The sequence below is a fragment of the Temnothorax americanus genome, unplaced genomic scaffold (genome assembly GCF_048541705.1).
Source record: "Temnothorax americanus isolate GAGA-0224 unplaced genomic scaffold, ASM4854170v1 Scaffold9, whole genome shotgun sequence".
Taxonomy (NCBI): domain Eukaryota; kingdom Metazoa; phylum Arthropoda; class Insecta; order Hymenoptera; family Formicidae; genus Temnothorax; species Temnothorax americanus.
In genome coordinates this window covers 1,506,383-1,524,887 of record NW_027509812.1, presented here as the reverse complement: position 1 = coordinate 1,524,887, position 18,505 = coordinate 1,506,383, and the positions used below count along the sequence as shown (strand labels likewise).

At 38.0% G+C, this 18,505-nt stretch overlaps 1 protein-coding gene across 2 annotated transcripts in view; it reads left to right on the top strand.

Moving 5' to 3' along the window:
- LOC143908149 (RNA binding protein fox-1 homolog 2) overlaps positions 1 to 18,505 on the top strand; it is a 270,571-nt gene that overhangs the window by 39,319 nt on the left and 212,747 nt on the right. For both annotated transcript variants that reach the window (XM_077425520.1, XM_077425521.1), the window contains exon 2: positions 10,946 to 10,989. The gene's annotated coding sequence lies outside the window, so the exon portion shown is untranslated. The remainder of the gene's footprint in view (positions 1 to 10,945; positions 10,990 to 18,505) is intronic.

Here is an 18,505-nt window from a genome sequence, read left to right as displayed (position 1 = left end):
GGCGTGTAAAAAAAGGAGTGGCAATCGCCACTCGTGCTACATATTGTTCGTGCTGTATTGTAATAACATGATAATTAAGTGAAATATAGTTTGACCTTACGTTTCTCGCTTGCTGATAGTGAAGGCATTAAACTGCACGTTAAATGCAGCTTGATTAATTATTCGGGGTAAATGTATCGGCGAGATCAGGAACTAGAAAACATTTACTACACGCGGCAGGATTGATGTTTACTCTTTTGACGCTTGGTATTATCTGGTTAAGAAATTGCTAATTATTACAAAATTAAAGTTTAATAACTTCATAATTCGCGATAGAGCGATTGAATTGTGGAGGCATTAGAATCCGCAAGAAAATAGTGGATTTTTGAAAAGAAATTTTAGTTTCCATTAACACTCGTGTGCGTCATTTACACTCACATCCACATTTTAAACTAAACGAATCAAATGTACCTCGCGAAAGCTATCGCCTGCATGCCTTTGCGTTCACGTTTGCGTTTCGGGCCGCGGATTTCGCGCGACTGTGAATTCCAGCCGAATTTTCAGGTTCAATTATAAAGTTCTGTCTGATGCCCGCCATGTGGACAACCTGCGTGGCGACTTAATTCGCTCGCCCGTCTACTTTCGCGGGCACTGTTGCGCGCCGAGCTCAATTTCACGGCGGGACGAGCCGCCGCGCCGTCGCAGGGCGAAACGAAACGTGACCCAGTTAAATTTTCCGTCCCCGTACGATGAGGTACCCCAAGTTTCTTAAGTGACGGCGCGTGGCGCCTGCTTTTCAGCGATATACTTTTCAAATTCTGAATCGTTGAAAGTTTGGAGTTTATTCAAACACGATAAAGAGGCACAATGAATCATTTTGATATAGGTTGAAAAGCAGGCTTGAATACAGATTGCAAATAAATAAAACTATTCAAGAAACTATTCCATTTGGTATATAGGTATCGCATTTTTGATGTTCCGGAATGATTTAAAAAATCGCAAAACTTTGCCGATGAAATTTCTCTCATCAGATCTATGAGCGCGATTATTAAAGGATATATGAAGGGAAGTAGGAAGTGGTCGGAGAGCAATAGCTTGTGCAGCCTGTGGAACGTTCCTTAATTAAGTTGTCCCATCGATTCACCCTTGTTGATTCTTCATGGCCCTGATGCGAAATCGATGACGTCGCGAGCGGCTTTCCCCCCGAAAGCTTGCGGAGAAAGACCGTCGCTACCACCGATATATGACGCTGGTTCGATAAAAAGTTTGTAGGAAATAACATTGAGGGAGTAGATCAATCCATCCGTGCAAAAATATTCAGAATTCATATCTAAGGTCTGTAATACACAGAATTTCTGATTTATGCGTCTTGTTATCTGTTATATGGATTCTTTGATTCATTTCTATATACTTTTTTTAGTGAAAATTTTGTCCGATGAAATTTTTCTTTTTTCTTGGCTTTTTAACATTCTACTTTAAGTGACTTTGCAACAAAATTAAAATTCTGTTGAAGTAAAAGCTGTTGAAACCCACTTATAAAGTGATGTAATATGTCGTTAACTTAAGAAAACTTTTTTGGGATTAATGTTACTTTGCTGCATAATTCGTATTTATTACTGGTATAATTACATACCATTATTATTAATATGTATGTGCGTGTAATTGCGCCGTAGCTTTATATCGCATTATAAATTTTTAAAAATATTTCTCTTTAAAATACAATTCGAGCATGATTCAAATCATTAATTAAATTCTAAATTAAATCCAAGTTAAATGGAATATTACTAGTACAGGATAAAAACTCACTGCTCGTATAAAAAAAGATTTGGCCAATTAAATTGCAAAAATTGAAGTATATGACTAATGTCAAAATTTGATTTGTATCGTATAGCGTCAGAGTGTCCCAATTTAAACTTGGCATATTGCATCTATCGATCTTTGAAAAACAATCTTTGTGTCATAAAAAAATGTTTAACTTTTGTAGAAAAAAAATCTTGTCGACATCCGCGATAATATAATTTTCAATATAACGGAGCTTGTGGCATCCATAATCCCTTGACGATCGATCTTCACCGCGCGGTAGAGATAATACGGTTTTCTTAATTCCGTGAAGATTACTGGCCGGAGGAGAGAACGAGTGGGGTAGAATTAAGCAAATCGTGGAATGGAAATTATTCAAGCGGAGGAGGTGAGCAGCGGCAGCTGCCGCTGCTGCTCCCAGTATATAGGTTAGACCGGGATGAAAATTCCGCAGTGCCGATAATTCGTGTCCGCGCGGCATCGGATGGCTTTTGCCAGGGATCTTTCGATAAAAATTCCAGGAAAGCCAGCGTCGAGCGGCGCGGCGGTGGGGCAATTTCATTCCTGATGACACGGAGGCATGTCGCGCGTGTCCATTTGATTCGTTGAACCGCGGCGGCCGTCGTCGCGCCGACCGCGGAAAAATGAAATTATTTTCGTCTTCGCTATCGACGTGAAATACGAGGGAGAACAATAGCGGTTTGCAAACGTGGATGGCGGATATACCTGAGCGTTCCATTGGAAATCGCTGGATTATTATATAATGAGCATTGGATATACGGTACTAAAGCGAAAGAGTTATTTGTTCACCTGGGAAGATGCTTCGACGTCTGCAATATATTGTCGTGTTTTTCGGGGTTTCAGAAAGAAACACGAGCGTTAAGAAAGGAGAGAGGGAGAGGAGAGGAGGATGAATCAGTCTGCAATTTCCTACAACAATTTCCCACGGAAACGTTGGGCGTTTATTGAGTTCAAAGGCTGTGAAAGACTTGCAGATCCTGCCCTTCTCTCTCTCTTTCTCTCTCTCTCTCTCTCTCTCTCTCTCTCTCTCTTTCTGTCTCTCTCTCTCTCCTCCCCTCTATATCTTTTTTTCAATTACCGTTTGATTCAATTCGCGCGTGCCTTTGGGCTTTGTTACTACGCGAAATAAAGCGGGCAATTTTTGTTTCGTCGAAAAATCGCGCCGATAAATTCCGGCGACTCGTTCCGGCACGGCGCCGTTATTCACCCCGGCTCGAGCGCCACGCTGGTTTTTCGCCTGCAAATATATATATCGCGCGTGTCCTTCTCCGTTCCCCGGGCACCGCGCCGCGGCCGCACATATACTCGGCCATTTTTTTCAGCAGCCGGTTTCCAGCGCTGGACCCCTTTAACGACTCGTCGGACACTTTTAAGCCTAACAGGTGGCAGATTATCGGACTCTTCCGCGACGGAGAGAAAAATATGTCCGCCACCTGGATTCGCCGGGTTTCTTCTTTTTCTTCTTTTTTTTTCCCTCGCGCTTTAATTCGTGTCCCGGACTTTTTGTCCGCTGTACGTAAGGCCTGTGCGTTTGCGTGCGAACCATGCAATGATAACAAATTTCTGGATATTGAATGCACTGATGGCAATTAAGATCACGTCGACATTTAATCGTGGCAGAAACTTTCAACTTTATTTCGAATCGTGTCATTTTACTTTATGTCTCATTTCGTGTACAGCTCGTTGGAAAATGAAACTATTCTGGCTTAAGACATGGATTTTAAGTGTTTCATTAAAATTGTTTTTATAATTAACAATTGTCTTTTCTACCAATGTGTACTAACATTTTATTCCGTAATGTATTTGTTTTTCAATATACATATACAATATAATATTTTTAAGCGTATAATAACAAGACTTGTTGCGCGCATTGTTGTGAAGCTGCGAAATGGACATTTCTATAAAAAATTTTTTTTTACGCTGTCGCTCGCGTAAATTTAATAATATTTAATCTGAAAATCGGTTGTTATATCCGCGTTTGCGTTACGTTGCCCATCCAAAATGGGCGATATGAAATTTGAGCGATCGTCGCGTTTGCCGTCGCACTCGATATATGTGTGAAGGCGTATGCATGCGGGTATTTTCGAGCTTTATGCATACACAAACGTCCCACACGGAAATGGAAATGCCTGTGCGATGCCATGCGACTGTTCCGCTTGCGAAATACCTGAATTGAACGCGGACACACCATAGCCCCCTCGGTCTCCCGTTTATCCCCGGGCCTTGAAAAATCAATTTGTTTTGTAGCGATTCGATCCACACGTTTCTCTCTTATAAAATTCCGCTCTTCGCCGGCGGAAGATTTATACGGCGACACGAATCATCGGATGGCTTTGTCATACAAATTGAGATCCAGTGCGTCCGAAAACGTTCTCTGATAAATGACGTTACGCGGCGGTAACGAGAATACTGATTGTCTTCAGGGACTTATTACGCGCGTTAATTATTTCTATATTTGACGAGCTAAAGCGCCGTAGAATACTGGTGTATCCACAAATAGAACAGTATAAAATTTGCATAGCTTACGATAGTTACAATAAGTATTATAAATCTCTGTTATCTTAAATTTTATTATCATTTCAGTGCAAGGAAATATATACAAAAAGTATATTTTTCTTATATTATAAAATATAACTCTTATTTTTTATTCTTTATGTAATTTTTATGTAAATATATGTATTTTTTCGATATTGAAGTCGAGAGAATTTTAAAATAATATAAATTAAATTAAAATTTAAGCTATAAGTAATCTCTGCCTTATCTCTGCCAAAGAGAAACGCGGAATATTTATATGCGTGATTAGATAAAATATTTTTTTGTTTTTCCTGGCATATTGAATAAATTAATAAATACAACGCGATACATGCGATGATAGTTTGTTGTCATCTGTACCGATGTGTATCTGCAAGAACTGCATTCTCTATTTTACAGTGTTTTACCATCAAACTCACGCGCACTCTAAGCAAATCCGCCTCTCGGGGTTTAATAAATGATGTCACGTGGGGAACACCAACAGAAATTAACTGAAACGAAATACGACGAAAAAGGATTAACGGCGGAACAAAACCTTAGTAATCCTGAATCCTTTAGCGCGTTACCGGATTGGCCGTAGAAATTAATTTATTTTCACGTTTTCTCCGGGCGAGCTTTCTCCCGTTCTTTTCCACGCGATGAAATTTTTAGTACTGTTTCAGAAAAATGTTGTGCGCTTTGCTACGTTCGTTGGCAGGTTGAATAATGTGATAAACAAGATTTTATTCATGAGATTAATACACGCGCGTATCCTTGTGCCTGCAAAATGCATTAGAGAGTGCTATAATTTTTATTCATTAAAAAACTAGCACGTGACAATTCTCTCGCTGGTATAGCTGTTTCTCTCACTGATTAAAAAAAAAAATAAAAAAACTGAAATTATAATGGCTCTACGGTTGCGGAGAAAAATTATAATATCTCATTTTGATATTATTTTAATTGCTGCTACAATATTACGACTACTTTTGTTTCGTCAGTTTACGACAAAGTGCGAACTTGTTTTCTAATTTATTAAGGCACATATCGCAGGTATCATTCAAAATCAAGCAGAACTAAAACAAACTTTTCCAATTGCTTTCGACGCTAGCGGCGATAAGAATTTAATTTTAGTAATGGTTAGTTATATATGAGAAACATGTCCTCCACATTCTAGCACTCAATTAAACTGCAATGTTTCCGCGCCGCGAAAACTATTTCGCTTCGCGGGTAATACACGAGTTTCACTTCCTGTGTCCATACGTCGGGGGGGGGGGGACACGAAGATGTCCTCTGTACTAATGTACATTCCTTGTCATGAAAACCAGCTTAACCGATATGTGATCATTTGTTTGCTCAAACTCGAGTCCATACTACTGCTGCCAGTCTTCATTACTTTGTAGTTTTGATATTTTTCTTAATTATACAATCAATCGCATAACTACTTCAGCACAGTGAGATAAACCGGTATGTCACTATTAAAAAAAAAGGTAAAAAAGAGCGCCAAGTACACGCATAATAGTGTATATGTATTATGTTGTTACCCTGTTATGTTGTTACCTCGAAAAAAACAAAGTGGTAGTATTATACCTCCAAATAGCTTTATCCTGTACATACTGTTTATAAAATGCGTAATATACTACAAAAAGGCGTGATATCCGCACAAAATTACTTTTTTTAAAAAAAGGTAAAAAAGGCGCCAAGTACACGTATAGTAGTGTATATGTTGTTACCTAAAAAAAAATGAAAGTGGTAGTATTATACTTCGAAAAAACCTAAGTAACAAGTGGTAGATTTTTATATCTCGAAAAATCTCGAAAAAATCTAAGCAGTAGTATCTTTATTTCCGAAAAATTATAACCCAAGTGATACACGTCACAAAATTATGTTACCTTATCAAAAAGAAGAGTCGCGCTTCAAGTGATCTATTACAATTACAAAAAAGAAATGATATCTAGGCTCTTTAAATTAGAGCGCCAATTACAGAGAGAACATGTATATTGCCTCAAAAAATAATTGTTGCACTACTTTGAAAAACCTTTACATTGTGTCAATTAGAAAAGAATGTATGATAACAATTTTATAAGATTAAAAAATTTTATTTAAATTTAACAAAGGAATACAAGATATTTAAATACAAAGTTTACATGTGTATTTTTTAATGGTCGCAAAGAATGGTCACAGAGGTAACAGTATACAAAATACAAATATTTTATTAAAATATTTAATCCAACGAAGGAATACAATTTGTATTTAAATATAAAATTTATATATGTATTTTTCAATAGAATAAAATATTTAATCACAAAGAATTTCAAAGGTAACAGTACAAAATAAAAATATTTTATTAAAATACATAAATTTTTCTTGTAAAAAAACTTGGCGCTGTTAGACCTCGAAATTTTAAATAAATAAATAAATTTATTCTATACTTAATTATAAGCCGCATTATCCGCCGTCCGCGTCGTCACGCACACCCATATCATTCACTCCCACATCCACGCTGATAATCATTTAATATTACTCCCATCGCATTTTTCTCTGAATTATTTTTATTTACTGTTCTTATTTATTTAAAATTTCGAGGTCTAACAGCGCCAAGTTTTTTTACAAGAAAAATTTATGTATTTTAATAAAATATTTTTATTTTGTACTGTTACCTTTGAAATTCTTTGTGATTAAATATTTTATTCTATTGAAAAATACATATATAAATTTTATATTTAAATACAAATTGTATTCCTTCGTTGGATTAAATATTTTAATAAAATATTTGTATTTTGTATACTGTTACCTCTGTGACCATTCTTTGTGACCATTAAAAAATACACATGTAAACTTTGTATTTAAATATCTTGTATTCCTTTGTTAAATTTAAATAAAATTTTTTAATCTTATAAAATTGTTATCATACATTCTTTTCTAATTGACACAATGTAAAGGTTTTTCAAAGTAGTGCAACAATTATTTTTTGAGGCAATATACATGTTCTCTCTGTAATTGGCGCTCTAATTTAAAGAGCCTAGATATCATTTCTTTTTTGTAATTGTAATAGATCACTTGAAGCGCGACTCTTCTTTTTGATAAGGTAACATAATTTTGTGACGTGTATCACTTGGGTTATAATTTTTCGGAAATAAAGATACTACTGCTTAGATTTTTTCGAGATTTTTCGAGATATAAAGATCTACCACTTGTTACTTAGGTTTTTTCGAGGTATAATACTACCACTTTCTTTTTTTTTTTAGGTAACAACATATACACTACTATACGTGTACTTGGCGCCTTTTTTACCTTTTTTTAAAAAAAGTAATTTTGTGCGGATATCACGCCTTTTTGTAGTATATTACGCATTTTATAAACAGTATGTACAGGATAAAGCTATTTGGAGGTATAATACTACCACTTTGTTTTTTTCGAGGTAACAACATAACAGGGTAACAACATAATACATATACACTACTATGCGTGTACTTGGCGCTCTTTTTTACCTTTTTTTTTAAAAAGGTAATTTTGTACGGATATCACGCCTTTTTGTAGTGTTACGCATCTTAATCTTATAAACAATATATCTTATAATCTTATAAACAGTATATAATACAAGGTATGAAGCTAAAATTGTTACGGACTATTATTTCTAAAGAAAACAACAATTTAATATTTTGCTTAGTTTTTTTTAAATAATAATCTGTAACCCTTTTAGTTGTACACCTTGTATATATTTTTCAATTTCAACATAAAACATAATCGCAATAAAGCATGATTAATGTTAATAAGTCGTTAACTGTAAAATTCTTTATTTATTTTTATTTGCGTGTCTTACTGAATGTTGTTCGCAACTGTATATGTACCGATATCTTCAGGTATCGATATTTTTGATAATTATTTTTACGTCAGACATAATTTTAATTCATCCAATTTTTATTATGCCTAGACATAATTTTTGTCCAATTTTTATTATGTCTAGACATAATTTTAATTTAGCGATTTTTATTATGTCATGACATAATTCTAATTCTGCCGCTAGGGAAATTTTAAGTCGATTCTTATGAATCAAGCTTGAATTCAATGTCTAGGTGTCCCAGGATGCCGATGACAAGGTCCACATAGTGCGCTCTATAGTTTTCGGTGTACAGGTGTATTAATACCTTGAATTCGATGGCCACGTGTTCCAAGTTGCCGATGACGAGGTCCACATAGTGCGCTTCGTAGTTTTCAGTGTCTACATGTATTAATACCTCGAATTCGATATCTACGTGTCCTACATTGGGTGCGTTCAGCCGATACTCCGCTAGCCTAGCAATCGTGAGCAGACGCTCGTTTTCGCTCGTTTCCTCTCTTTTGACCTAATGGATTAAAAGGAGAGGAAACGAGCGAAAACGAGCGACTGCTCATAATTTCTAGGCTAGCGGAGTATCGGCTGAACGCACCCATTTAGATTTAAAGTTATTAATACACCTAGACACCAAAAACTATGAAGCGCATTATGTGGACCTCGTCATCGGCAACCTGGAACACGTAGACATCGAATTCGAGGTATTATTACACCTAGACACCAAAAACTACCGAGCGCGCTATCTGGACCTCGTCATCAGCAACCTGGGACACCTAAACATCGAATTCAAGGTATTAATACACTTAGACACCAAAAACTACGGAGCTCACTATGTAGACATCGTCATCGGCAACCTGGAACACTTAGACATCGCATTCAACGTATTATTACACCTGGACACCGAAAACTATGAAGCGCACTATGTGGACCTCGTCATCGGCAACCTGGAACACTTAGACATCGCATTCAACGTATTATTACACCTGGACACCGAAAACTACGAAGCGCACTATGTGGACCTCGTCATCGGCAACCTGGGACACGTAGACATCGAATTCAACGTATTATTACACCTGGACACCGAAAACTATGAAGCGCACTATCTGGATCCCGTCATCGGCAACCTGGGACACGTGGACATCGAATCCAAGGTATTAATACACGTAGACACCGAAAACTACGGAGCGCACTATGTGGACCTTGTCATCGGCAACCTGGGACACCTATACATCGAATTCAACGTACGATTACACCTGGACCCCGAAAACTATGAAGCGCACTATCTGGATCTCGTCATCGGCAACCTGGGACACGTAAACATCGAATTCGAAGTATTATTACACCTAGACACCGAAAACTACGGAGCGCGATATCTGGACCTCGTCATCAGCAACCTGGGACACCTAAACATAGAATTCAAGGTATAAATACACGTAGACACCTAAAACTACGGAACTCACTATCTAAACTTCATCATCGGCAACCTGGAACACTTAGACATCGCATTCAACGTATTATTACACCTGGACACCGAAAACTACGAAGCGCACTATGTGGACCTCGTCATCGGCAACCTGGGACACCTAGACATCGAATTCAACGTACGATTACACCTGGACACCGAAAACTATGAAGCGCACTATCTGGGTCCCGTCATCGGCAACCTGGGACACGTGGACATCGAATTCAAGGTATTAATACACGTAGACACCGAAAACTACGGAGCGCACTATGTGGACCTTGTCATCGGCAACCTGGGACACCTAGACATCGAATTCAACGTACGATTACACCTGGACACCGAAAACTATGAAGCGCACTATCTGGACCTCGTCATCGGCAACCTGGGATACCTACATCGAATTCAAGCTTAATTCATAAGAATCGACTTAAAAATTCCCTAGCGGCATTTTCTGCCAAGCGTAGAGAATCTTCTTTTCCGTTAACTCAATATATATTATTTATATATATACCTAATTTTTTTACCTAAATAGAAATCTTCCTTCTGACCGATAAGTCTATCGACCTAATTTCGAAATACGCGCGCGATATCGAAACTGGCGATACCTGCGCCGCCAGCGTCGAAAAAGTGAAAGTAACGTTTCTGATTATGACGTCATCATATCAGACGTCGGCGTTAGAAGTAGTATACGTATCTTAAAAATAAATTTTCACATTTGGACTTTGCGTCGCAATATCTCCGTTCGTAGGGCACGTAGCGGAATATTATGAGAGAAACCCCCCCCTAATTGGACCCCAAGCTATCGATCAAGCCTACTTAGAACTTGATCCGTTCACTCGTTATCGAGATCTCAACATCTCGGGTACTCGCAACTCGTCGCGTCGCGTAAAAGAGTCACGGTCGGTCTCGCTCCGCGTGTACTTGGCGCGAGACACTACCGTGTCTCTTGATATTCAGAAGATAAATCGTGACACATTGCGTCATGTATGTACGATTACTAATAAAAAATATAAAATAAATAGGGCAATTGATAAAGCGTATGAAAATGTTCTTGTTTTAGAATATTATTCTTTTGCAATTAGGAATATTGATCCCAAAAGATTTGCTTTTCTTTCCTAGGTACATTTTTATACAATTATGGACGCGATTTGTTAGAATCTACAGATCTGTTTATACAATGGACCACTTTATCACATTTCACAATATACTGTTTCAACATATTGTAGCTTTCAGGAAACGGTAGCTAATTATTCGCTTGGTTAAAGTCGAAGTTAGTTACAATTACGCGACAAACTCTGGCGCGACTAATAATAACAGTATATATATCTGTATTGTTCCAGATTCGTGCTAGCCTCGTCCAGTCTGACTTTCGTCCCTTCGTTAGGTGAGTAACATCGTTAACATTGTTTGTCAAATCAGATTGTAAAGCATATTTCGTAGTTTATAGAATAGATCGATGGCACTTACCCGTATGTAATTGAGGCCTCGGGATTTTTGCGGGCATAGTTTGGGAAGCTAACTTTTATCGGAAAGATTTCGGAACTTGTCAAGAATTTGCAATACGTTATTCTAAGCTAGCGCGGGTTTTATTTATCGAGTAAATTTCTGCGCGAGGATCATTGAAACGGGTTTTGTCGGTACAAAAAAAATGCATTCGGCGCAGAGGCAACGAGAGCTTGACGCGTGTTGCGTGTTACGCAGAAAACAGTGACAGCGACGAGAAAGGAGTCGTTAAAAGGGAATGTACAATCGTCGCTTCTTTTCACGGCGGGAAAACGTCGCCCTCTAACACAAATGCGAACGCACGCGGTCGCTGAAAAACAAAGAACAAAAGTACGGAAAACGAGAGAAATATTTATGTCGTATCTTGTATCACATATATAGCGATGATAAATCCGTCAGATGAGTTAATGGTTACAAATACAACTCCGCGAGGTGCAAATTTTACTCACCTAAAGAACTGATTTTATTGTTTAACATGCTTTAATTTATATTTAAAAGTCTATATTGATCGTACAGAAAATGAGATGAAATAAATTATGAATTGCTCGGTATTCTTGTAAGACATATTTTTAGATTTCACTTCATTATTAAAATTGGAAGTATTGCACTGATTTTATGTACATTTTATATTTATTTCTACTTTACGTTTATATTGAATGATATTTCGATATTAAATAAGATTCAGAATATGATATTTCTATTTAGTGTTAATATTGTATAGCGATGTGCGTTATAGCGTCATGTATTGCATTCGATATCGCGTGTCTTGTTTGAAGAAAACCTTTTTCCTGATGTAACTTTGAAAAGGTATCGAGTATAACGAATACTCTCAGACGGGATTCTTTCGCGAAGAAAAGCATACGCAGCGCAGAGAGAATCGTTAACGATCCCGTATGCCAAAGAGATCGTGAGTAAAAAGCACGTGTGCAAGTGCGCCGCTCAAGCTTCGCGTGCGCGTTTCGACGCGTGTGCATTACAGACAAAACCGTGAAAACGGAAAGAGGGATGGCGCCGCGGGGATGAGAGGATAAGGTGAAAAATCGGATGGTGGCGGCGGCGGTATAAGGGTGGTGACGGATGGAAAATGCACTCAGGCTCTCCCGATTCAACCGGCCACGCAGCGGTAACGTAGCACTTTTCATCCCGCGATCGATGCGTGGATGCCGCCGCCGCCGTCGCCGCCGCCGTCGCCGCCGCCGCCGCCGCCGTCGCCGTCGCCGTCGCCGTCGCCGTCGCCTTGAAAGCGCGTGAAGGAGCGACGAGAAGGATTGGCCGAAAGAGAAGTCGGAGAGGAAGTGAAACGCGGTAGAGAACGAAGAAAGGTTGGTGGATGGGATGGACGTGCACCATCTTGCACTCCATTCCGCGGCACTTCTGCGTCGCCGCCTTCGCGCTCGTCTTGCTCGACGCCTTTTCTTTCTTCGCTTTAACTCTCCTCGCTTTCTTTTTTTTTCGCGCACGCTCGCCTCTTTTCCGCCTCCCTTACTCTCGCGCACTCTCGACGGCGAGCTCTCGAGGATGAATCCCGAACTGCCGGGAGATTCAGGACTCGGAATGTTGCGACTGCGAGCTTACACGCATCGCCGGTTATGGGGAGAGAAACGAGATTCACCTATAGTCTTTTACGAAGAGAGTAGTTCGTACCGCCGTTTTTTCGAAATTCCGACGTCTTGTCTCGTTTACTTCGCTATATACGCGGAGCCCACCGCGTGCAATATCAACAAGCCATGCGACTACCTTCGCATCCCCCTTTGTGGCCGGGTTAATAGATAAAATCGCTCCTTTGCGCTCGACCAATATCCCTGTTCGGAGCTTTCGTGACCCTCCGACGATGCGGAGGCACGATAATCCGATAATAAACGATATACGTGCGAAGGAGTGGCCCGTAGTAACGTGGGACGCATATTTTATTTATCATTTCTCGAAGGTCTGTCGGAATGAAACTGACCTTACGCGTGTAGTTTCAGTGACCCTCTTAAGGAGGCTCTTACCCGGCTGCTCTAATCAATGTAGCAACCGAAAAATTATCATTAATAATTGGTTATAAAATTATCGGAAAATTAAATAAAAAAATAAATAATGATTTTTACATAGTGTAAGAGTAAGTTATATGTTCTATTAGTGTAAATATTAAAATTTATACAATAAGTCAGTTGACTACGTCAGTGCTAAAGAGCAGAACATGCGCGTGTCACAACGTCGTCTGTAGCAGTCTGCAGTTAAGTGAGGTGTAGCCGTGTAGCGTTGTAGCGAATGACGCGATGAAGAGATGGAGCCAAAAGAAAGATATAACGTGAGAATGCTGAGAGGGAAAATGAAAGGAAAATTCTCGAAAATAAAGGTTGTCAATGCGCGAGAGAATAATTATGCCGCTACCATACAGCGCAGAGAAGACATGTGCAAGTGAGGTTAGAAACTTGGCGCGATTTTGACACTCGGAAGATCATTCGCCTAACCTGTCGTACGTCATATTAAAACTACAATATCTTTTATAACTCATCGTCAACACCAAGTTTTCTTCTTATCATTAGAAAGATTATTATTTTAACTACAATTCCTTAGTTTTTTGTTTACCTGGCTCGCAAACTTGCCAAGAAAATACATCACTTCCGGTAAAAATTTTAGTGTTTACCATATGCCCTGTGTTAAAAATGCGAATTTCAATACTGATATTTTTACAGTTTTTATCGTCAACCTATGCTCAAGTTTTGGGCATCGGTCCGTTGTGGTTCACTTTACAACATATATTAATTTCATAAAGATCTGTCATATTATGATCGAGGTAAGAGCCTCCTTAAGTATAGACTCGTTTCAGTCATTGACACGAAAGGTGGCGTTTTCCGCTATGAAATGTTTCTGTGTAATTACGAAGAATTGCTCGAAGCTATATTACTCTCTTTAAATGGAACAGTTTCCTACTTAAAATTTCCTACTTAAAATTTAAGTGCTTTGTCATCATAATCATTAACATAAAGGACAATTTCAAAGGGCGTCTTATTACTCTAATGTTTTGTGACACGATAAATTATAGCAATTAAATTATATATGTGGAATTTTTTATGCCGTTGGAAATATGATTGCGTTAATTTTTTTCAAACGATTTAATAGACACGTAATAGTGGAAATCCATTTCATGTATATTAATTTATGCACACTTCGCACGTTAAAGCTTACAGGTTCAAGAACAAGTTTGGTCTGCAATAGCATCATAAAGCGAAGTATGACACTTCCGTTGAATCGAGAATACGTTATCGAGTCGCGTTTACTTGTCATACTTCATGCGCGCTCCCCCGGGCGGCGTAAAGCTCCAGTTTAAACGAGGGTATGCTCGGAAACAAACCGTAGCCGGGTTTATGGGGATAGTAGTTGAAACCCCCTCAGAGACATATCGATCTGTTCTCGATGCATGAAATTAAGACGGCCGTAACGTTATAGACGCGTGACTTCGCACCGACTTCACCGTACGTTACGTTGTCAGGGCATTGTTATATAGTTGGTCGGAGGATCTGCAATGCAGACTTCGTGCCGCCGGTCGAACGTGTTACGAGCCACTTTCACGGATAATAAAGAAGAGCTTTAATTAAAATTTGTAACCCTTCTCGAATAAAATTTTAGTTTGCGTATGAAAGATCATACTGGACTTTTTTAACTAAAGGGATGTAAAACGAAGTTAAGAGATTACTTTATGTACTTCGTGTATATAGATAATTCTAAATTATTTTCTTTATAGTATTTAAATTGAGATTGAATCAGAGTTTTTTGAAAATATTTTTATTGTTATTAGTTACATCGTTAATTATTTTTAATAATTTTATTTTCAACGACACTAAGAAGAATGTCTTATTGAACGTGGTGTGATATACAAAATGTCATCTTCAAATAATGCATTGGAAAAATATATACCCATAAAGTCGGTCACGCAATTGATATTTTCACATAGAAGAAAGCAGGTTTTTCTCGTTGAAACTTTCTCAAGAAACAAGAAAGAATGGTTGAAAAACGAATGGAAATAACGTGTCTGATCCCACATCAAGCTTTTTTCCAATGTTCACAGGTAGGTTCTCGTGCGTGTCAGTCGACAGTTTTGATGCTAATCATTCTCGCCAAATAAACAAGATTCTCTTGTTACGCCGAGTTTGTTGAACCTTCAGAATATTATGTCCTGTGTTGGCAAAATGTTTTGTCGTCGCGCTCTAACAGTTTGGGGAGTTTAGAGTTTAGATTACCAGTTATACTTCCATTTTGGAGATATACCATACGCACAACAGTCGCGTCGACAACAGTCAATTTGCGTTAATTGCTTCGTTAAAACGCGACAAAAAAACATAGACTTGCTGCACGAAATGCTAATCAAAAGTAATTGCAAAGTCTCATTGCAAACTGATATGATCGATATCGACATGTCTCGACATTGAAACGATAATTGAGTTATATTTTTCATAAATGCGGTAAAAAAGTATACGTTGTCGTGTGGATTGATCCTTGAAGTTCTACATTTGTAGTGCATGTAAAAATATGTATGTTGCTGTGATGAGTGAACGAAAGTACATAGGAAAATAGATTTTAAGATTTGCGCGAAATGGACGAACAATGAAACGAACGTAATGTCACGATAGGTTTTTTTTACTCCCTTTATCATCGTTTCACCGGAATGTACTTAGTACGACGATTCATTGGTATGCAAGTGCAACGTGACGTTCGGACAAGTAAGGGATGGCGCCGCGAAGCTCGGGCTAGAAAACTTTGGGCGAGATCGCGCCAGCGACTCGCGCGAGAAACTTTACGAGAGAGCGAACTCGTTTAAGGGTTTTTCATCTCCGGGGAGATAGATGTCCGCTGCCTGCTACCGTGGCAGCAGAGAATCGAGTTTTTGCGCTTAAACTTTAAGCGAAACAATTTCATTCGGCCGTTTAATTCGCGACGTTTGTTACGTCAGCGTTTACCGGGAGAATACATATTTTCCGCCTCGAAAATCGCGCGCTGGTTTAAGAAAAATCGTGGGGAAACTTTTTAACGTTAGTAATTTTATAATAATTATTTTTTGTACGTTTTTTAAAAATGCATTACCCGCGTTTTCTGACATTGGTGGATTTTACAAGCAATAATTAAATAAAGCTGAATGCGAATATATGTATATTATATTAAAAATGCTATTGTTAAGATCAGTTTCGTTTGCATATATAGTTATAACGTAGCAGAAAGCAGCCACTAGTAAAAATATAAAGATTGAATTTCTTAGCAAATTCTTTTTTTCAGTTTTTTGTCTCGCTTGTTTTCCGTCATTTGAAAAATTCTCTTGCAGAACGAAACAAAAGTTGTACCGAGCACGCTACTAGGACGATAACGACGCTTAAAAAGCATCGCAACATGCTTCATTCTTTCCGGTAAAAAACTTTTGTCTTGCTTTTTCGAGATAGAATCTTTAAGTATTTAAAAATTTTTCTTTTCAAAGTGGAGTTGTATCACGAGGACAGCATCTCGCAATAAAAGCATTTGATCTATTATGCTGTGTAAGAATAGATAATCAGTTCTTTATTTTTATTAAGTAATTGAAGAGATATCGCGATGAACGAAGTAAATACTACAACGTGGAAAATAAAGTCTAAATAATTTCAATAAGGAAAAGAACAAAAATCAATTGGTTTTTAGAATATTCGTCAAATTATCTAAAGATTTTATACATGTAGGAGTATATGTATATGATAAATTTGTACGCTTTGTATATGTTTTCTTGAAATGACTGTCAGAGCTTGACTGATGTATTTGATCTCTCAGAACACCAGTGCTATACGCAAAGAACAATCGCCCAGTTGCGTGTCGTCATTAATCTAACGTCATAATAACAAGATTGCCATGTACGTGCTTACTATATTTACGTGACGTATAATTCCGCAAAACGGTATTGTCGCATGCCGCTAATAAACTTCTTACCGCCGAAACTCGTCACGTACCATCGTGCACCTTCGCGAAATTTTCTACTTCACCGTTTGACACGCTAACTTTCGCCGTTCTAAACGTTTGATGGGAGTTTGCGCTCGAAATTAATGATGCATTCATTCGACTTTCGTTTATCGAGTTAACATTTGTATGACATACTTGGTAATAATGGCGGACAATTTATTTCTTTCATTCACCACTTTCATTCGTCACTTGTTGCTCCGTCGGAAACAATATGTTATAAAAAAGGTGAACAAAGCGATGTAATTTACCTTCCGGATTGAAATAATCTATCATTTCATTCTTTCAACCCCGAGCCTTTATTTATCACGAACAAAATTTGAAATCTGTTATAACTTGTTTCTACATGATAACAAATTATATATTTCGGAAATTTTACATTTATATGAATGGACCAATTTTTATTTGTCATTGATTAGAAATAAAATAGGGGAAAAAAAGATTTTTATATTAAATTGCTTTTTATTTTATAAATTGTACAATGCTCAAATATGGTCGATAATTTTTCTATTATCTTCAGAATTATGACATTTTGTTTGAAGTCTTTTTTTTATAGTGGTTATTCTCTGTTGAAAGTGCAGATTACAGATTTTAAAATAATTGTCATTGCTTTCTATGACATAGCAATTTTTTCCGTTCCGATTAATTCGATTTACGTAAATTCAAAGTAAATTCTGCTATGCCTACTTCTGTAATTCTATTTAAAGTAATCTCCTCCCCATAAACTAATCTCGAAACAGCTGCGAGCGATGTTCCCTAATAAGTAATTCGATCCATTTTACTTGGGCCACAACCTCTGTTAATCATGGAACAATAATACTCGTCCAATACCAACGGCACGGCTAATTACGCGATTACTAATTGGTATATGGCATTCTACCGCTCGTAGAGAGCCTGTCAGTCGGGCAAACATGTTGATTCGCGTAATACATCTTACAACACGCACACGCTTTTACACGGCCTGTAGTGTATATCGATTACGCGTGCATTCGCGCTCGCTCTCATTCCAGGTAAAATTAATGCGCGCATATATTGGATACGCGCTCCCGGGACTTATTAATTTCGCGAATCATGGGCCGAGTGACAAATTTCGCTCGTTTTCTCTGATTTCAGCGCCATTTGCGCCGATTATACGGCGGGCTCGAATTAATGAACGCAGTTCGCCACAATCCGCGTTTATGATATCGCGATATGTTTGTTCTGTATTTTTCGAAGGCCAACAAACGATGGATTTAAATTTAGAACGCGGCGCAGTTTCAATGCTGCTTTCAATACCTTTATCTCGTGTATATTTTAATAACGAATATTTTAATTACGGACTGTGCGAATGGTTGATATCAGAGAAATATAAAAAAATCTATCGAGCGTATTTAATAATTAAATTATTGATACCAATTCTTTTCCTTGCAATCGCGCGTACGAATTCTTTTATCCGTATT